Source organism: Pygoscelis adeliae, unplaced genomic scaffold (assembly GCF_000699105.1).
Source record: "Pygoscelis adeliae isolate BGI_AS28 unplaced genomic scaffold, ASM69910v1 Scaffold166, whole genome shotgun sequence".
Lineage (NCBI taxonomy): Eukaryota > Metazoa > Chordata > Aves > Sphenisciformes > Spheniscidae > Pygoscelis > Pygoscelis adeliae.
In genome coordinates this window covers 4,315,846-4,338,115 of record NW_008825156.1, presented here as the reverse complement: position 1 = coordinate 4,338,115, position 22,270 = coordinate 4,315,846, and the positions used below count along the sequence as shown (strand labels likewise).

General features: G+C 36.3%; 1 protein-coding gene across 5 annotated transcripts in view; it reads right to left on the bottom strand.

The window, feature by feature from the left end:
* The window catches only part of SOX6 (SRY (sex determining region Y)-box 6), a 375,092-nt gene that overhangs the window by 250,475 nt on the left and 102,347 nt on the right, over positions 1-22,270 (bottom strand). Inside the window, exon 1 of one of the 5 annotated variants that reach the window (XM_009328556.1) lies at positions 17,805-18,284. The exons of the other annotated variants lie outside the window; for them this stretch is intronic. The gene's annotated coding sequence lies outside the window, so the exon portion shown is untranslated. Of the gene's footprint in view, positions 1-17,804; positions 18,285-22,270 lie in introns of those variants that run through there. 5 annotated transcript variants of the gene reach the window in all.

The following is a 22,270-nucleotide window of genomic DNA, read 5'->3' as shown; positions in this document are numbered from 1 at the left end:
TCACAAGTTTTTCTGTTTGGGAGCGAGGATACAATACGTAGATTGGGTGAAAGAGACTCTAAGAAAAGTCTAAAAGACAAGCCAAAAAACTAACAATTGTTAATTATAAAGAGCTAATTTTGTCACAGACAGGAAAAGAGAAGGACACTGGAGATCACTGAATAGAAATATGAAAGGAAGGAGCCATTCTTGAACATTGTTGAAGAACTATGTCTCTATTTCTCCAGGCTGGACCTTATGAGGTCATCATTGGCATGAAAGGCTCAAAAACTTGGGCTGGTACTACTATAGTTTGGACATCTGGAATGTCAGCACACAGTGCACTACTTTCTCCAAAGTATCTTAATTCCTCTTTCCAAAAATAGGCATCCTCGCCAGCTTTAGTCACCCAAACTGGAAAATGTACAGCACAGAGTGGAGTGAAATGAAAAGCATTTTTGTTTCCTTGCACTCCACAACTAGTAATAAGATTTCAGCAAGGGAAAGTTAAGGCAACAGTGTTCAGTGTAATACAGCTCTGATTAACAGCGCCTGGTCTTGCTACAGGACTGGCAATTGTTCTGAAGTTATGACCGACGTGAGTTTCGAGCATCGCTGGGACTCTTAAAAGCATACGTTTTTGCAACCAACAAAGTAATTGTTAAAGCTTTACAGAGTAGAAAGGGACTGTAGGCCAGTAAAAGCCCGGTTAGACTCAAATGACACATTACTTGCACATCATTTGGAAAACATGAACAAAACTACTTGGTTTTGCTACACCCAGCTAAAGTAACAGTCTTCATTGTGTGCTAATCTGGACCCAAACCAAGCCACACCTAAGCAAATAATGCTTAGTAGATGCAAAATAATACTGATTTCTTTATTTAGACAACCAAAACTATTTATTTCACCGATGAAATCACATAATAACTATCCGCAATTTAAAGCGTCCTTTAAAACAAAGCCCACAAAATGCAGAAGTTTGCCAATAGGTCAGGAATAATAAAAGCAAGCATGCATATGGATTCAATGCTCTGGATTTATCCGGCATTGGTTAATGGTTTCTATAGAGATGGATGTCAATCTGCCTGGCCTTTCTTGTGTCAACAGTCAGTTACAACAAGGAAGATCATGGCTTTTGCCTTTGATTAGAAGAGGTATCTTTCCACAGTTTACTGAAGGTCACAGTATTTGCCACAAGTTCTCTCTTATTACAGATTTTATGTGAAATGTGTATGTTTACAAAGCAAAATAAAAAGACAATTAGCTTTAGAAGTTTGGAGTCAAAGTGGTGTTAAAGCTACACTTTGTACAAAGTTTTCCTGTCCACGCTGTAAGATTTTTTTCACCTCAAATATAGCTTGTTCAAAAATTCACAGAAAATATTTGCATAATACTAATTAAGCTGTCAAAAGGTAACTGTGGCATACTACTACAACCATATCACTGCCAACTTTCTAAATTCCTCAAAAGAGTAGGGACTCGTGTTCTTGTCTCATGCTAACTTAAATTGAAAAAAAATCTCCTCATTTTCATTGCAAAATGCCACCCAGGCTTTTATTTAAATATTGTCAGCAGCACAATACTTCATCTTATTGCACAAAAATATGAAACAGAGTAAAATGCAGAAATATCACATTGATAACTGAACACGCAAAAACTGACTACTGTGGCTTGCAGTAAATACATAAAAGAAACACTTTCAGGAATTTCCCTTAAGCCAGCAGTCAAAACCAACACCCGTCTTGCCGCTGATGTTAGCTCAGTCCATATTAGCCTGCCAGCCCACCTCTAGTAACTCCCTGGTTCACAGACCCAGAATATAACCAATAAGCTTGTCAGTGTGGCATTATAAGTAAATGTGAAAAACTAGAGGGGACAGTTTACTTATATAAGTAAGTATTAGGTTTAAACGTCCTGCCTGGAGCAACAGAATTAAATCTTTTATGCTTCCAAGAGAGACGCATTCACACTAATGAAATTTTGGAGTAGTGTGGAAGGAAGTGTTGAAGTTTGAAGTCCTGTCTGTCCTCCAGGTCATGTCTGTCCTTACAGGTCGCAGTGCTGCTGCTATACTGTATACAGCCAGCTGACTGTAAAGGTTTTGGGATGTGACCCATAATATGCAAAGTGTTTTGGTGGCAGAGGGGATTTCCTGTGTATGAGAATGGGATGAGCCCAATTTTAAAAAATAAGAAATATTTTACAATGAAAGCATGACAGAGCAGGGAAACAAAGGAACTGGTTGTTATTTGCAATTGTGTTCTATATATGCCATTTTAATAAACTGTGGGATATGACAGTTGGTGGTTTACTGTTAGTTCACCCAAAATAAAGGAGTGTACGAATAAATCAAATTATTAAGTTAGTTTCCACTCCTAGCCTTTCACAGCCTGAAGCAATAAGGACAAAACAGAACAGCAAAAATGGAGTTCCCCTAGTCCTCTGCACTGTGACATCCAAACAACTGGGGGGCACTGTACAGGGATACTGAAAAGTCCTTCCTCAGCGGGAGAGAACATGGAGCTGGGAGAGTGCTAAAATATATGCGGGAGGATACAGTGAAAAGCTCCTACCCTTTGGTTAGGATGCACTATGTGATGATTGCAGGGGTGCTGGCACGGGCCCAGAAGGAAGGTATGGACACTGCAGGGCTGACAATCCCGCCATGTTTATTAGTGGTAAGCTCCAGGAAATGTTCCACATAGCCCTCATAGTTTTCTGGCTTCAGACTTAAATGCATACACACACGCACACACTCACACCATCCCTTCTTAAATTTCCTTTGAGGTTTCAATGTACTGCTATTTTACCCTCAGGAGCTGCTTCTCCCCACAGGCTCTGCGCTACACTCTTTTCTACCATCCATAATAGCCAGTTGCACATACTGGGAAGAATGCATTTTGTTACTAGTTTGATGAGACGTGGCCGTACGGTGAGCTGTACAATATTGACCAAGTGGCCTCACTGAAGTTATCGCTGATCTAAAAGATGAGGCGTTCATTACTTATTCCCTGCTTTCACAGAAAGTACCATTTCCCAGGTCCAATGGGTTACTTATCACCTCCTTTGAGGCCTATAGCCGTACTTGTAATAAGATTAACAAAAAGAGAGCTCAGATATCTCTGTATAAAAAGACAACTTGGGTAGGGAAAAGGAACAAAATTCCAGAGGGAAACTTCTTGTATCTCTGGAGAGACAGGAGATAGATCTGTGAACTGAGATTAACAGCAAAAAGAGAAGAAATCCCATGTGGAGCTGGATTTATACACACGTGAACATGTGTGTGTGTAGATATATAAATGTATGTTTCTACATGTAGGTATGTTTCTTTGTGTGTGCATACATTTATTATATATGAGATTCAAGTCCTAAGTATGCAAAGAGAATATGTGATCTATCCTTGTGGCTTTTTTCCTTGTACCCTGTTGTCCAGATGTAAGCTGTGAAACACATCCAAGTTCCTTAGAAAGGGAAGTGTCGAGCCAGGCGGTTCAGGCTGAGCTGTTGCAGTTATCACTCCATTGAAAATGAACAACAAATTCAAATAACAGAGGCCGTGTTTGATTCTGGAGCTTTCTGGGTTTTCTTTCTCTAGTTCCCACCCCCACAGTCTCACCTCTCTCCCACCCTTCCCCACTTACCATAAAGTTATGATGCCCTTTACTATAATAATGAATGGAATTCCCAGATTATTATTGTAGAGGCTTAACTGATTCTCCATGTTTTTAATGTACTTAGCACTTGTACAAAGAGGCTTTTTCATATGTCTTTCAGCAAATATAGAAATAGGCTTGGAGTCAGTATTCATTTTAATAGATTCAACAGATAGTCACATTTATTTCCAAAGATCTCTTTTTTTCCTAATTGCACTTTCGCATCACTGCATGCAGTTGCACTGCACACCCATATATAAACCTGGACCTATCGCCAGCAAATAGATTATCTCCATCCTTGAAGTAATTTTTATAAAAACATATATGACCTGCACAATGCTCACTGTACAAAATTCTAAATACATACAAGAGTGAGACCGTTGGAACCTCGCTTCCCCTTCTGCATGTTATTCATTTCCAGGTAATCTCAGCTGAGAGCTTTCTAGTGCTGTCACTATGGCCAATTTTATATTGGATATTTTTCTCGATACAGATGTGTAGCTATTTGCCTTTTCTTTACTTCTTTGTAAATGCCATACGGACAGAAATCATTGAGTCACCAGATCATACATTTATTTTTATAATATATTATGCTGTTTGATGTCATGTTGACATCTAATTGATGTTGTTTTTGCTTTTTTTTGTCTTTGTTTTGTTTCTTGGTTTCAATAAAAAGAGAATTTAAAAAAGGCTGTAGAGTGATGACTTAAGGCACTGACAGACATGAACATAGTATGCATCTCTTTTATGATGTGCTGCTGAGTAATTGGGTATATTTCTAGCTTTAGATAACATATAGGAGATCTCTGAATTTTTACTGTATAGTGAAGTATTTGAGTAAGCCTAGCCTATAACCTCAAAAGAACTTTTTTCTCTAGCAAGAAGTACATATAGAACATGTTTTCAATAAGGGCTTAACCCATGATTTAAGAGTCAATAAAGAAAGGTTTTCCATAAAGAAATGAGAAAGCAACAATAGAACTAAAATGCAACATACTGAAGATTAAATACGTTCCGTCAGCACAACAGTGTCTTTGTACAGTAAAGAGCAGAAGGGGATGATTAATAGTAAAATGGTATGTATATCAAAAGAAAAATAAATGCAATTTAGACAAAGTACACACTTATTAACAGAGAACATCATTTACAGTTATTCAGATGGGAGGAAGGCAAGGATGAAGCTAGCAGAGAATGTATTTCACAATGTGAAGTCACATTCATCTTGGTTCAGGGTTCCCTCCCCCCTCCCCCCCACCCCCCACTACAGCTGCAAAATAAAAATACTGGTGAAATCCTTGCTGGAATAAAGTTAATGCCTAAGTGCCCAGTGACTTCAGCAGAATCAGAATTTCACTCAAAGTATTTTAAGATGCAGCTTTACTAGGCAGACCTCCTGGATCACCAGTGGAAATGGGTCCACATTTACCCCCAGGTTCCTGCAGCGCACACGCTGCAGACACCACCAGCTCTAACAGCTTTGACACCAACTGGCCTTTTTAAAGAGGAGCTGAGGCTACAGACCCACTCTCACTCATTCTCCTTCTGAATGGCTAGTAACAGGGTCAATAAATGCCTGGGGCTCTTCCAGGTGGCTTTACCAGGCACTGGTTTTTGGGGCAGAGAGAGTGGAGAGGGAAGAAGTCTGCACTTTGGAAACAACCGCAGAGACCAGGTTAAGCTTAGACCAGTGAAAGGCAGATTAACGTGCCTGACAGGCTGAATATCTGCCCAACACCTACCGGAAAGCTATTGTTTGAAACCAACTGAAAGGCCGCAGAGAAATTATTTCTGTGTGGTAACATACTATGAGAAGATTTTGGGAGCACCTCCTGTATACTTGCCAGAAATGTTATAAAAATGACCAGATGTAAACTTAATATTTCAAACATTCCAAGTTTTGAGCTAGAAGGATACAAATATGTTATCAGATTATATCACTCCCTGCAGAACCACAGGGTTCTGCGGGGGTGTCCCAGCAGTACGCCAATCCAGCCTGTTCGTGAAAACTGGTGATTCACCTTCCACAAAGACACAACTACAACCAAATATATATAAAACAAGGGAAAATACAAGACAGACAGAAAATTACCATTTCATTCTGCATACAAGAAACACTTCATAGGATAGCTCCATAAACACTGCCCACAATGCTCTAATATTTCCAAATAAACCAACACAAAATGAATATGGATTTAGAAGAAAGGCAAGAAAGGTAAGTTTTAAATGAAGAACGGAGTTTGGAGAAGTTGTAAATTAAGAGAAAACAAAGTTTAAAACATAAATGTTTGTTCAATATTAATCCTAGAAATTGCTACCACTCCTACTTTGCATACATGATTACACAACAAAATGGGAAAGAAGAGCAAAAGGAAAACAAGCGTTATAATTCCATCAATAATTATCTGGAGAAGATGAAAATTTTTTGAGTTTCACTCTCCTGATATATGGTATCAGCAGAAACCAGACAGGGAATTAAAGCCTATAATTCACAATATGCATCTTTTTACTGCACATGAGATATAAATCAAAGACAAAGCAGTAGATCTGAAATATACATCTCAAAACACCCATCCTCAAAGCTCCTTCTTAACTACCTCTCTCAAAATCCCAAGCTGTCCCAAAACTATTTTGATTATGGTCTAATCTACTCTACATGACCTTTGCAGAAATGATTCTTCGCGACTCCGGCAAGTTTCTTTCTCTACCACTTTTGTTAGATGAATGACTCCTTCCATTTGCAAGGAAGTTCCCAGAATCTTCGCATTATAGGACTATTATTGCCAGAACTCATTGAGCTCTTGCTGTGTTCACAGATTTAAATCTGAAAGCCAGAAATTATAAACATATACCTCATTCAAGATAGTACACACAAGCACAGAAATACACAAATTATTTCAGTAATGTACATTATAGCTACAAAAAGAGTGACATCAGAAACCTTTATTAGCATCAGACAAGAGCCTCAATTCTTAAATCATCAACTTGCACGATTTCTCTTTTTCTAAACTCCCTTTGATTTCTTTGCCTATTAAATCTAATTGGTATGCAAGTTGGTGTTAGATGCTTTTGAAGTCACACAGAAATTTACCCATCCAGTTTAAACCATATTATCCTGACGTAACATACTATATGGCAGTACAGTGGAACACCATAGAGACCTATGCCTTGCTCAAATGGCTTGCCATCTTGAGACTCCTACAATTTCTCTCTCCGGTCATCAATCATCTTCAGGATTTTACACTTTTTGAAAACAGATATTTCTACAGCTTCTAACTAATCTTCAAGTCTCTGTGCCCTGCAGGACATGGATGCAAGCATTTAAACAGAAATACTCCACTGTAATCCTAAAAGACAGCATGAAAAAAAGTCACCAGAAAGATAACGAATAAAGAGAACTTAAAACTTAACTGGGCATTCCCACTTCCTAAATCTGTAGGTGGAAAACAACACTTCACCTTTATCAATATGGCCTATTACTTCTCTCTCTCAATGAAAGAATGGGAAGGCACGAGGAGGTCAAGGAAATACGTAAGAATGAAAGCAGTAAAAGGAGGGAGAATCCTTCTAACTATATTATGGACAGTGTCAATAAATGCGAATTAAGTAACTTTCCCCTCACCCCAAATCCCAGACAAGTATATAAATTATTCACAGTATTATCATCACTCTAGCAACATTATAATACATTTGTTTCATTAACAATCCATTCCCTGTAATTCTAAGAACTATGAAGTAAATTATGATTGTCACACAAACATACATCTAAGCTACAAACAATACTCTTACTAAAAAGTATCCAGATTTTATGAAAGTTTTGAGGAGGTGATCTGATTTTAAGACTGCCATACTTTTAAGCAAATGTAGATTGACTTAAAGTAAACATTGCAGGAGGGAGCTCATGCTCTAGGCTTCACCAAGCAATCAGCAAGGCATCTGACACGCTACAGAAAACCTGCAAAATCCAGCAAATAAATCATGTAACACCCATTCAGTATCCTACAAAGCACACAGTGGGGAGCTGACACATTATTAACTGACTGTAATTTTCACAAACTGTAACATACTAAGAGCTTTATGACATATATGTGGTGAAATATATTTTTATATATTATAAATGCATATGTTTTTAAAGCACGTTAATCAAGATACTTCAATTAAATCATTGGGTTGTGTTTGTTTTCAAGTTAGTGGCATCAAAAAATGTTGATTATTACAGTAAGCAGATTTGGGAAACATCCCCATCTCATGACTGTAACAAAATCACAAGCTTTTGATGACGAGGCAGTAGTATGTTACACGACGAAGGGACCAACTTGAGCAACAGAGAAGATAACCTTGGGAGAGGTTATTGTCCCAAAGTGGTGCTTCCCTTGAACATGAGCTTTTATATCAAATTATTTTTTATACAAACTTGCTGAAAAACTGCTCTTTCAATGAAAGCAAATCCACGAGGGACAATGCAGGTTCCAAGGAAGCCCTAATGCTATCCAGAAGGAAAGAACTGAAGATGATACGACACAGACCTCAGCTTTCAACCAAAGCATCTTTCCTTTTGCCTTGGTGAAGATTTACACAACTTTACAGATGTAAACCTCACCTGCCTCTTTCAGGAACAGCAAAAAGCAATTCTGCAAGTGACAGAACACTGGCTTTTGAAGCCTTACATTGTTCTGCCACACACAGGAATAACTTGAGGTCCCAAAGGTTCGTAGTAGAAAATGGCACTTTGCCAACTCTCATTACTGCCTGCCAACCTGTAGATAATCTTCTTGTACTGTACTTCATCTGATACTTTCACATTTACAACCCTTTACAATACTCAGCAGTTTCTATTTAAATACAAGTAGACAAGATTAAAAAAAATAAACCTAAAGTAGAAAATACAGGCTAGATGTGAAAGCTGAGAGCATTTTCCTCTCTATTGTCCATTATTCTTTAATGTATCATTCTCTTTCTGCATGTAGGCCAAAAAAATAAATCCAATGTAAACACAAAAGGCAAATACCTTTTGAAGGCCAGGCAAATATTTGAAAAGCAAAAAAGAGATTCTGCTTTTATCTCTAGATCACCCTACAATTTAATGGTTAGTGGAGAGTGGTTTCTTTTTTCCTTTCTTTCTTGTTTTTCTTTTTCTCTTTATTTCAGGGAATGCAGCAGGGGCAGGTCCACACTTCATAGCTCATAGACTGGTTATCAACCTATAAACTATAACAATGGGATAACAAAGGTCAGGTAACTATACCAGGTTTGTTACAGAGCGGAGACAAAAAAATGGCACTACCAAAAGGCTATAAGGCAACAAACTAATGTATTAAAAATCTTGATCCAATATTATTTTTAAACTATGAAAATTACGTGGCTGACCTTGTAATCTCATGTATGTAATTTATAAGCAAAGTGCAGATGCCTGTATGGAGCTCAATGGTCTTTATGAGGTTTCTCGAAATTAAAGTAACACCACTCCGTGGACTAGAGAGAAAGACTTGGGCCTTCAGCTATGTCAGTAGTATTAAATAGTACCACAATATAAGAAAAAAGAACATCTTTAAGCTAAAATGGTAAAGCTGGTAAACCATTACCGGTGAGCCCACAATCACCTAGTAGAAACAGTAAATGACATCCTATATGGAATGGATTTCAAAAAGTTGCTAGGCAGGAATAAAGCTGTTGAGACCAAAATGGAATACAAGCACCCTTTTTTCTCCCCTTATTACTAGTCCAAAGTCTCAGGTCACTACTGAACACAAATGTACAAGTGTTCAGCGGTTCAATCAAAGGGGTTGATGCTCTCAGGCCAATAGCAAATCTTTACCAATCACACATGAACCCCAGCAATTCCTCAAGACAGATACTATCTGGTCCCTTCGTTCAGAGCAGGATCATAACATATATGAAAGCTGCATCAAATGCCTCATCCACCTTATAAGTAAGTAAGCCTTTTTGTCTGCCGAGTTCTTTATGGTGTAACCTTTCATGAAACACAAATTGAAAACAAAACTCTCTAACTCCATATAATGAGAATCAGTGCTTTCTTAAATGGTATGCAAAAAAAAAAATAATTAAATAATCTTATAAGTAAAATAAAGTAAAGCCATCAATGGTAATGTTATTAAAAATATTGATGCATTAAGGTAAGGATTTTTTTATAGCAACAACTACAGAAAAAAAAAGCAAGCTATACCCTTTAGTTTATTGCTTGCTTAGAGTAGCAAGAAAAGAATAAGAAGGAAAAAGCAGAATATACTGATCAGGAAAAAAGGAGAGTTCTGTCTTAGGGCTCTGTAATAAAATATGGTTTAAGTCTTAGCCTCTGTATATGAGATAGTATTAAGTAAGTATATAGACCGAGAGGTTAAACTTTCAGCTTAATTAGTTAGCTGGTGAGAGTGAAATTTGTTACATTGAAAGGGCAGCATTTGGTAGTTTGCCCCAAAATTGTGTTTCTAGAATAAGGTAAACAGTGTAATCAATGGCCAACGTGATTCTCACTCAGTTATCCACTCTTAGATCTTCTTCTCCTATATAGATAAAATTTCCTGAGAATGAAATGCATATGTTTAGATTCTTCATTCCATATTTCTATATTGTATCTTATACTCAACAGCTGATGTACGATATAACATGCTATAACACTTTTTAATACATGATTTTCAACCTGCAAATGTTCTTCTAAACACTAATAATAAAATTATTGCGTGACAAAGGATTAAATTTCTCTAAATTTTCAACTATATTTCTCTGTGTGATTATGGACTAACAGAGGTTAAGGGCCATCTGCTATAAGACTTTTAAAAAAAAGTATGAACAAATATATTTCAGCAAAAAGGTCACTCAGAATATATACAAAAAGAAGTGACTTTGGGGTTGATCACCTGTCCACTGACTTCAAGGGTGTAAGAAAACATTTTATATATGTTCAAGCTGTAAAGTATGTGTACTTTATCTTTTATTTGGCAGAAAAGGTGATAAACACTCCTTCTAACTAAAGAGGTTTGATCGGCAAAGTGAGAGCAATACTGGAAAACAGAATTAATACATGCTTACTCTTGTAGGAAACTTTTATAGATAAAGGCTATAAAAAAATAAAAATCTTTTTTCTAGCATAAAAAAAAAAATCTAATTAAGCACCTGAAAGCTATTTTGATTAGGTTCCTTTTCAGTTTTCACAATGTAACATTACGTTAAAAGATTATGGTATTCCAGGAGAAGACAACAGAAACAATGAGAAAAGGAATTATGTTCTAGACTACCACATAAATTAGGGGACACTTCAGCCTTTCACGGTGAGATTTATCAAGATCATGAGCATGGTACTAATACAGATATTGCCAGGAAACTGATTTTCTTCTGCCTTTTCCCTTGAAGCCCTTTAAAAAAAAAAAACAAGTTGGCAAAGAACATTGATACGATCTCTATAATCTCTAAAAGCAATTTTATAAATATCTTAGGTAATGAGTAAACACGTACAATGTCCAATTCTCTATCTGCTTAATAATAGAAAACCTGAAAGTGCAAGGTAGAACGTCGGGATGGTTATAGGTCCATTGCTATGCTAGAACTGACCCATGCATTTTGTAAGTAAAACTGCTAACGGTAGCCTGGAAGACTCATAAGCATTCTAATCTACAACTGATTTTATCAACTAATTCTCAATATTTTTGCTGATAGTGTATTACTCCTCTAAATTCTAGAACATCATCTCTGAAAGTAGAATGATGTGTAAGACAGACTGTATATATAAGGAAGTGTGAAGTTTTGTGCCTAATATTAATATGAAAATTATATAGGACATTACTATGCATATGTACATAAATGACCATTAGGCAGATGCATGTGTATGTTCACATACATATATATGCAAATACACATACATATTTGCATATGCAGAAATACATATAATGGACAAAATGGACTTGTATGCATGTATTTGTGTGTATGCTTATATACACACATACATAAATATGTAGACAAAGAGTTCTATAACCTGCATATAACTATATGTTGTTTAGACAGACACATGATTCCTAATATGGAAGGAATTCACTAAGCTAATGGTTACTAATGAGGACTATAATAACTGACATAGTGTATCATATTGCAGGATCACAGTGTCTGCTCACAAATTTTCTAAAGCATGGATCACTTCCTAGTCTGGGTCTAAAAACCACAGTACAGGTTTACAAAGCGATATTTTTTTTAATAACAATAAATATTTTTGTCTTTCAATTGCTAACTGTGTGGTTCAGTCTCTCTAGACTCAGTTGGTATCAGTCAACCCATTTTGTATGGTTTCAATAATTTATGAAGATGTATTCAGACATACGGGCACATTTTTTAAACTAAAACAGTTGCTGCACTGCTGGAGCTGCAGAAGTAAAATCAGAACATTACCACTGATGAATTAAAATTCAGCTAAAAATTAGTTGTGTTTCACTAGTACAGGTGAAGTAAAGTAAATCATTCTTCCTATATATGCCTCTATGCTGTTGGAAGTGTGCAGGCAATTTTGTTTCTACAACTTCTATGATTATCTACCACATAAGGCATGTTGATTGTACCCTTAAAGGCTAATGGTGTGATAGTGCAAAAAACATTCAGAAAAAGGCTCAATAATTTATTTGCTGGCACCAAGCTTCCTTTCTAATTTATTCCCTGAAAACATCGGGTTTAGGAAAATGGGAAAATTACATTTCTCATACAATGCAGAAATTATTATTGATACTAGCAGGTGAAGTGGTCGCTTCTTATTCTTTCTTTGCTTGCTACAAACAGCTAAAAGCAGACAGCAGAAGACAGAGGACACAGTAACTCTGGATTACATGTCACAGCTGTAGGGTGCAGGAGCGAATAACCCTACTGAAGTCCATACACTAACTTCAGAACTATATCAGTATAGCTCAAAGCAGAATCTGATCCTCCCCGAAACAAAAAAATGCTATTACTGATTATTGTTTTAGTTGATTTCAACATCGATTCCAAAATTTAGCTCTTCCTTTGGAATAGGAGGTCTAGGCAAGTATGCACCGAATGCCTAGATCTGAATCCTGACAAGCAAGGGAGGCTTATTATTCTCTTACTCATAACATAGCAGCTCCCTTCCTAATAGGAATTTAAAACAAAACAATGTTTCTCTCCTGCAGGGTTTTATTTGGCCTTTACATTAAACAACACTGTAGATTAGTAATCAGGTTTACCACACAGTTGTCATGGGGTCACTAGCAGCTACTTTGTTTTCCCTTAAAACTGTGCTCTGTAACATGATGATAGCATTAAACGGACTACAACTGATGGGAAAAGTAGAAAGAAGAAATAATAATCAACAACATACTAAAAATATTTCTTTCAAAGAAAAAGCAGTCTATTGAAAAATCACGGACAAGAAAGATTCGGCATAAGTGCTAGTAAACCATATATATTACCTCAATAAATGCTAAAAGCTTACCCCGGTAAAGCAAGAACAAAGACACATGCAATTTTGCTCACTTTTTTCATGCAAAAATTGGGATGTATGCTTATACATATGGCTTTTTTTAAATCCAAGTTAATAGGGAAGTAGGACAAATGTCTTTAAATTGGAATTAAACAAGTACAGTCATGACGAAGTCTGTTTTGAAAAAAAAAATGAACATGAACAGTTAGGATTTGCCTGCTGCAATTCTCACTAACGTTTAAATAGATGACTCTCCCACTGTAAAATGACAGGAAAGTTGCACATGCACATAAACGACTAGACAGCAGACAAACTGTTATATATTATTTACATTATCCATCCCTGTCCAGAGGTAGAAAGGCCAAAAGGATGTCACTGAGTAGTAGTGGCATCTGCGCATTATAGCTGCTGCTGAAGTGCCCAGCTTTGGCCTTCTCCCAGCGCAATGGAGTTTGGTTGGTTTGACCTATTTAAGCAGAAGCGCCCTGACAAATCTCCGCTCTGTTCTGAATACTACTGTTTGCCTCCTACACTGAACACCTGCACATCACAATCTCATCAGCCTGGTTAGTAAAACAGACCCATTTGTGGGACAACAGTCAATCTACTGTCCTTTGGCTCTCACAAACTTGGGTGAATACAGTTTTAGAACAAATTTGCTGTGGGTTTCGTTTGTTTGTTTGTTTTTGTGGTTTTTTTACTACAATTAAACATTTGGTCTAAAGGCTCCAGAATAATTAATAACTGCACAAATACTGATTTGTACTATCTTTGGAAGAAATACCAACAGATTCTCCACTAGCAGCTATAAAAATACAACCAAAGCCTGTGTAGTAAAGATAGTCAGGGGATTACATTTTACAGTTGTACGGATGTTATGTACTATCATCCACCACTACCACAGAACTGTATTCAGATGGTGAAAAATGACACGTTTGATTGCTCCAGGATTTAGTAGCTGAAAATAATGTGTCTTTGAGAAATACGCTGTTTCATGAGTATGTCTTTTTAAAAAACTATTGGAATATGTTGGATGTAATAAGGAACACATGTAACTCCTACTTCTGATGAGGGAAAAAAGGAAAGAAAAAAATGTTTTCCTCTAGCAGCACATGATTCAATTAACTCTTCAAGCTCTTCTCTCTCTGCAGCTGTTTAAAATATAATTATTTTCCATAAGACAGTAAAAATGCTAGTCCCAAAGGCAAAATGAAGTCTTACAAGATTACTCTCTACATTACCAGAGATGGATCAAGTGCTAATAAACACCTATGCACCTAACTGGCAGTTTTTAAAATGACGGAACACTTAGCAGCTTGCGCTGAAACCAAAACTCACCAAATGTCTTTTGACAAAAATAGGCCTGTTTTATTCAGGTGTTTTGACTAGGTAGGTTTAATTTTTTTTTTCCCCAGTTCTAACATTTTACAATTTATTTTCTTCTAGAAGGAGAGTTCTAATGTTGCTATATTCTCTCTTTACTATCTTGTAGAGACAGACACCTGTATGCAAAGTCACGAGTTCACCCTGGATTTATCGGTTTTTCATGACACAATCTTGTAATTTTACATCCGACCACTCTAAGCTGCTGATGCTCCGTAAGGACTCTGTAAAAGCCAGAGTTGTTCATGAGCTCTTTTGGTAATATAACAGCCTGAAGCACAGCTAAGCACCAGCTGCACCATATTTATCTACTTGTTTATGAAAGAGTTTCCCCCTCATTGTGTGGATAACTGACCTTAGCCATAGCTAATAAGACATGAGCTTCCTTGAACTATGCAGTTTTACACTGAATCTTATAAAATACTTCAGTGTTATCCATATAGCCTCACTGAGCTCCTAATGAACTGAAACACATTCTCGCTCCAGTACTGTCATCACAGACAAGGTGTGGTCCAAGGAACAAAAATAATCTGGCCCAACCTTTGCTTTGGCCATCTGCTTCTGTAGACAAGCTTCTTGCTGGCTACCACCAGGTTTTTATAAAGTAGAGAATCAAGCAACATATAGATATTGATGCTACACCCTACCCATCAACTCATCTTACTGTCCCAACCATGTAGTCACAAGAATGGCTTGCTTGCTGCAGGCTAACTGCTTCAGCAGCCACCCCTGAATTGCAGCTGTGTTTCCAGATGTATGTCTAGTTAGTCAGAGACCTCTGGAAATTCATCACTTCTCAACCTTAAGCCTTTAAATAGGCTGGAAGCTACAGTCTGCATTGAAGAAAATGCAGCATTTTTACTTAACATGAAAACCCTGCTCAGTCAAACGAGTTCCACTAAATCAGATGATGGTCTTATCTGCCCCCCCAAATACACAACTGAAGCTACAGCTGGCACAAAAGCAAGGATCATGTCAGCTGTAGAGCCATGCTGAACTGACTTGGTAGGGGGACTTTTTTCACAGGTTACACTATGATATTGTTGAATTTGAAACAAGTCACTGGAGTGGGCACAAAAAGACAGTTTCTGCTTGGTATGTTTTGTATCCATTTTTTATGTAAGGATATTACTTTTATCACAGTTGATTTAAATTATAATAATTAAATAACAGCTAATTTACACTGGCTTACAGTTGGGGGAAGCTCAAGACTGTTTCTCTTCAGTTGCAGGTAGTATATGATGATTTAGGATTCTGCCAATAAGCTAATACTTACAATAAATGTTAAGATGATTATTAAAAGTCTGTCAGTTGAACCAGTACAGTGCAAGAGCTCAGATGTCAACTACATATACATACAAAACACAATAAATCCTGAAATACTACTTCAAAAGCCAACCAATTTGTCTAATTTGTGGGTTAGTACACAATAAGTAATACAATCACCTTAATCATTCCAAATAAGCATACAGCGAGTTTCGTTTTGGGTTTTTTTCCCCCCCAACAGCACCACACTAGTTGTTCCTGATGATGTTCCAAGCAGAGCATTCCAAAGAGTCACTCGTGCAGGAAAACAGTTGAGCTAAACTCAGTTGCCAGCTCTTTTCTAATTTTAAGTTCAGCTTTCCCATTCCGAAGCAAGCATTCTTCTCCAATACTAGTTAAAAGAGCTTACCTAATTTAACTTTCATTTTTTGCTTAAACATCTGGGAAACTTCATCTCTCTAATCAGTTTCTTACTTTCCTCCACTAATTGCAATCTTGTTTTTTCTACGTATATCATTTCCTGTGTGATAATTTTTTCATCATTGGTTTTCTTGCTCTTTATATATTTCCTAGATGCTGGTGTTCAAATTCAGGCAAAGCACATTATTTGTGTTGCCCCCATTCTCCTTAAAAATACTCAGATAAAATGTGCCACAAGAAGTTATTTGCCTCTCTGTATATCTGAATATTTAGCATAGCTTCCAAAATGCCACCATTTGTTGCCCTGATAGCTCCATGATCAGCAAATTCTAGGATTTTAATTTACTCTAACGTGATGAGCCACCCTTCAGAAAAATTGGCCACCAGCTGTCTCTCTGCTCGAGTAGGCCAGTCACACGCAAAACAATGAAGCCTGTCTGACAAACACCACTTCTCCGTTTCACTTTCCTCGCTGCCTGTTCTTCCCTTCTTTCCATTTCTCCTTTTCCCTAGGCCACATCTTAATCCCAGTCTCAAAATCAAAAGGTTTCTTCCTTTCTGTATGGTTCATGAAAGGTTACCACGTCAAACTAAATTGCTACAGCCTTCAGATTTGGGTTACTTTCAGGTTTTATCTGTATTTTCATTCTTGTATCACCACAATCTGTTTCATGTAGCTTTCAGGCTACTTCATAGATATAGGCTAAAATCCAGAGATGGTAAACTCTTTTCCACCAAGACAGATAGTGTAGTAACATCATATGCATACTAAATTCCACTCTACAAGCAAATCAGGATTTTTTTTAAAAGCTACTAATTTAAGTAACAGCATAAAACTTAGGAAGAGTTGTTAAATACTGTGTGCAGACTTTCTAATTTCTACAGTATTAGACCATTATTTAAAAGATTTTACACATCTCATATAATTAAATAGTGAAGACTACATTGGAAAAATACATGTTTATCATGCCTATTGATTAGTATCAGCAGCACAAATAGACAAATTTCAAAGTTTTCCCCAGACAGAGCTTTGAGTCTTTAGAAAATTACCAAGATTATAAGATTATGTTCAACTGATCTAATGGTTTGGTTTGCATTTCTCTGTATAAATACAGTGGTATATTTACCAAACATCCATTTCCTTCTAACCCCAGATCATAAATTTTTGAAACCCCACAAAAAAAAGTTTTTTAATCCACACAAATGTGTTCACAATATCAAAACAAACTTGCACAAATCACTCATACAGTGTGAAAACTGAAGTCTGATAACTCTGTGAATGAGAGAGGTCTGCAACATAAAAGTTTCCATAAACCTCCACAATATGTTCAAGCACAACTAAAGACAGACTTACGTAATATATTAGGTTGCAATTGCGAAGGACTCTTCAGGTTTTGTAATCAGTTCTCTCACTTAATCACAAACCATTAAAGAATTGTTACAATATTTCACAGTTACATACATTGCATAGCTTAGAAATATATCTTCTTACCAAAGTTAAAGCACAATTTTAATTTCTTTCATTCATTTGAGGAAACAGGATCAACATATGCTGTTTCATATGCTGACAGTTTAAGTAAATCAACAAAGATTCTTTTGAAAACTAAACTCTCTTACAATGAAAAACAGAAAGAAAAGACTTTATTCCTTTGAGAAGATGTCTAGCTTACCTGGCTTTGCCATTCCACACCAACAGCCTGAACAATATTATCAGCTCTTCAGGTACTAATTCTTGCTAACTGGAAGGATATTTTCTCTCTTGCTGGATTAATAATCAACTTTCCTGATAGTTCATTTGTAATTCTCTGCTGGTTAACCCTTTGCAGGGCTCCCATTTTGAACTAAGCAGCCTACACTGTTCAGTTCATTTTAATACAAAAATAACAAAACGTATGATAGTACATACATGACAATTAAATAAAGAGCTAAAGAGAAAGTTTAAGAATAGATTATCTTAACTAACTAAAAGCTTATAAGTACTTAGAATAAGACTTTCTTTCTCTTAAAGACTCTACGTACTAAACCTAAGAGCCAATAAACCAATGCATCAACAAACTGAAAGCTGTAAAGTCCAATGGCTCATAAGACAGCACGCTCCCATGAAGCTACTGCTCAACCTCTCATCTTTGGTGTACGTGTAAACACGACACATGCCTGCTGAATTCTGAAAATAACATCTTTTATTATTGAATAGTGTGCTGAGAAATTACCACAGTTATCAGTTTGTGCAAGGCCATCCATCTGTGTTGTCAGAAAGCAAGAGCAAGAGTGGCCAGGAGTAAAAATGAGATAAGAGAGGCCCAGAATAGCTAAAAAGGGGAGTTCAAATAAGGTCAGAACAGTTTAAGATGGGATACCTAACAATTATATGTAATTTTATTTTTCAAAGGTAATAGTAGCAAATTACATACATTTTATCCATTTCATACGAATGTGATACATTTTGGCAGCTCTGTTGTGAAATGAGTAAAAAGATTATAAAACAAACCCAGTAAAGGGGTTTAGAGATCTAGTATAGGAAAGTGAAACATTCTAGAAATCCTGACCTAAAGAAACTAGTCGTTGTTTGGGGGATATAAGACGGACCTCGGGATGTGCTTTGACTGTGGACAGAGGGAAGAGGAAGAGGAAAATAAACTTGACGCATGGATGACTAAGGCATAATGCTGTAAAAATGGAGAAATCATAAGAAAGGGTTTGTGGTTTTTTTCTGGAAAACAATGACTTGGGTTTTTGGATGCTCTAGGAAAAATATAAGAGGTGACATTTCTGTTCAGTAACAGAAACGCTTTCCTGGTAAATTGTGCTATAGCTGTTTTATTAAATAATAATTTTGTTTTTTCCTTAGACAAAGGGGCAGAGTCTCCAAAAGTCACTGCATAGCACAGAAGAGACTTATCTATTTCCCTTCACGTAAGAGCAGTCCTATAGCGAATCTATTTTTACACAACTGTAGGCCTCTGCTCTCTCTACTGCTCTCTCTTCTATAGCACCTAATACAGTTTGCTGTAAACCTTCTATGACATGTGCTGTAGAATTTATGATAAAATGCTATAAAGTGTTGAAGCAAATTTATTTCATATTTATAGTTAATTTTATTCTGTGTGTGTTTGAAGGAAAACCTTTTAAGAACACCAATAACGTGAGAAAGCTACAACAACTAAATTTATTGTTAAGTATCACATCAGTGGTACTCCTGGGTGCTCCTCTTCATGGGAAGAAAGCTTAAACAACATTTTCTAACACATTGGATTGCTTCCCAGAGATGTGATGGCCTACAGAGGCAGTGCTGAACAAAGCAGGCTGGAATAGTAAGTCAGTAAACAACCCTTTTCAGAGGATGGTCACAAATAAGTGCAACTTTGTTTAATAAAGGCAAATTATAGTTATCTTTTGTTCTTTAGAAGGTGCATTATCTTTCTGTCCTGTTCCACCTGACTAAACTGGTGGTATCTCTTCTATCACCTGACTGAGTGGTTGGCTGGAAATAATGGGACAAAACAATCCACTATTGTTACAAGAGACAATGACCTTTCATGTCCTTGGAGCTCGCCATGACCTTTCATCTTTCCTATCCTCCAATGGTCTCTCCTAACAACTAAAACTACACCCCGTTAGGCTGAATTCCAGATTGTCATAAAAAGCCCTGTCCTTTCAAAACAAAACCATTTTTTTCACCAAGGTGGAGGAGAAACACAGGTCCATTGTTCCCGCACAGATGGAAGTTAGAGTTACTAAGGCAACAGCTCTAATCCCCCTTTTTACCACCTTTTTCACATCATTGGCCTATCAAGTGTGCTACCTTTTAACTCATAAGCTCAAAAGCTGGTAGTCTAACTGACTGCCCTAATTAGCTACAATTTTCACAGTACAGACAACATGATGAGCTAATCGAAATTTGCAAAATAATGACGTACCTCCAGCAAATATTCCTCCTCCTGAGGCCCAGTCTTAGAATAACAATAATGAGACCATTATTAGAGGAGGGCATTAAAATGCTGCACTGCTGCTAAACAGAGAACTTAATTGTTCTGGTCTTGTCCATTGAATCAACAACCTATTGTTGTGGACTTGAAAAATAAAGGACTGGAGAATGGGTGCCATAATGATTGGTCTGTGCTGCCATACCAGCACTCTGTAGAATTGTTTTCCTTTTGAAAGTCTTGATGGACTAGTAGTTTTGTTTAAAAGTAATATAAAAGGCAATTGTCTGGATAAAAAGTCCTATTTATTGAAATCTTTAGAAGCAGTTGCATGGATTTGCTCATGACCCCCAAGATAAAAACACAGGGACCATAATAATTCTATTTGTAGAGACCACTGCTTGTAGTGACACTAGATAACGCTGTCCTGTCTAGCTACTGCAAAAGGAAGGCAGGCATTTCCTTTGCAGACAGAAATCATGACAGAAGGTCAAATAGTGGACAGACCCAATTCATCTGTAAAAAAGAAGATGTTTCATTAAAAAAAAAAACCAACAAACTACTAATATATTTGGTCATCATTTAGAATTCTGGGTTTAGATCAAATTGATAAAGGTATGCCTAAGTCAGTCACAACACAGGACTTTTTTGTTTGGTTAGTTATCAGATATTAAAAATGATAGACCTTATTTTTTTTTCACCTCTTCCATAGAATTATACCCTAAACTTTGTAGTTGGGAAACTGAATAATATACCTTGAATGTAGTGACTCAACGGATGTAAATTGTAACTTACTGTTAGCTTAGGATATTCTTTATTTAAAATTGGGACTGGGAGGAAGAGATATCTAAAACCTCTGGAATATTTTTTAACTTTTTTTTTAATTGATAAGAAAGTAAAATCTACAGCTTTTCACAAAATGTTAAGATAAACATGATCTTGAAAAAAAAATATTCTCCTAAATCAAAAATCATAGTTTTATTACATCAAATCATTGCTAAATAACACTGTCCTGGATTTCTCTCAGCTTTCACTGCAATAGAATAGTTGAAAACATATAAGCAATAACAGATTTACACTTTGGAACAGAACTTAAAATCATGTCTTATTGTATTTTTTTATAGTTACCTCTCTTAATGCATCTTTCTACATACAAATTGCTCAAAAATAAGCTGACTCTAGGTTAATATAAACAATCAGAAACAACAGAATTTGGGCTTGCAAGAGTACCTATTGGTACTTTGCTATTTATTTCTAGGGGAAAAAAGTTTACGTTTTAATATTTTCTTGTTCTTATCAACATATTGTAAATCAAAAGGAGAAAAAAATGTGAAAAGGAAAAAAAGGGGAAGAAAACGTAAAGTTAAAGGTTAACCCAAAAGGCATTTTCAGCAGTTCTTAGAACTGCTTGCATAATGTAAAGTTGTCTTGCATGTACTCACAGAACATTTTCTTTAAACTCAGGGTCTTTTCTGTTGTAAATTGAAAAATGCCTAATATAAAGAAGTATTAAATTGTAAATAAGACCTCTTGCTTCATTCAATCCATGCTTTGCTCCATTTATCTTCATCTTGTTAGGCTAAATTAATTAACAATCTCTGTGTTGCACACTTTCTCTTTTCATTACATCAAATAATAGCCTGGATATGGGAGAAAACCCTCACCACAGGGATGTTGAAACACTACCTTGAGGAAGAGTCTCTTACATATGTATTGCTTTGGCAATATTAACTAGCTAGATGTTACAACATTTATTAAATAGGTTCTTCATCACTTCAAAATAATTATCCTGATTTTTTGAGAAATAAAAATATTTTTAAAAAATCAAAGGCTTGCAATAGATCATGTTTACAATTTGTAAGCCACAAGTACTAAAAGAAAGAAAGTACCTAAATTCATCAATAGTTTTACTCAATGTTTTATTTAATATAAAAAAAACCTGCACTTGAATACAAGTTCTGGCCAACTGTGTATACAGTCCCAAACATATTAATGTGTCAAATTACTCAAAGCAGGTTGCTGTACCATTTGTCTGTGAATGTTCTGTATATAATTAATTTGGTGTTTGGGACAGTTTCATTGGTAAATTTGGTTATTTTAATACTGTAATGGGGAGCAATGTGCTAAACTATGAGGCAAGTTTTCTTCCTTTAACCTACATTATGGCATCGAGAGCAAAAGGACAAAACAGTAAAGCCTTTTTTAATCTCACC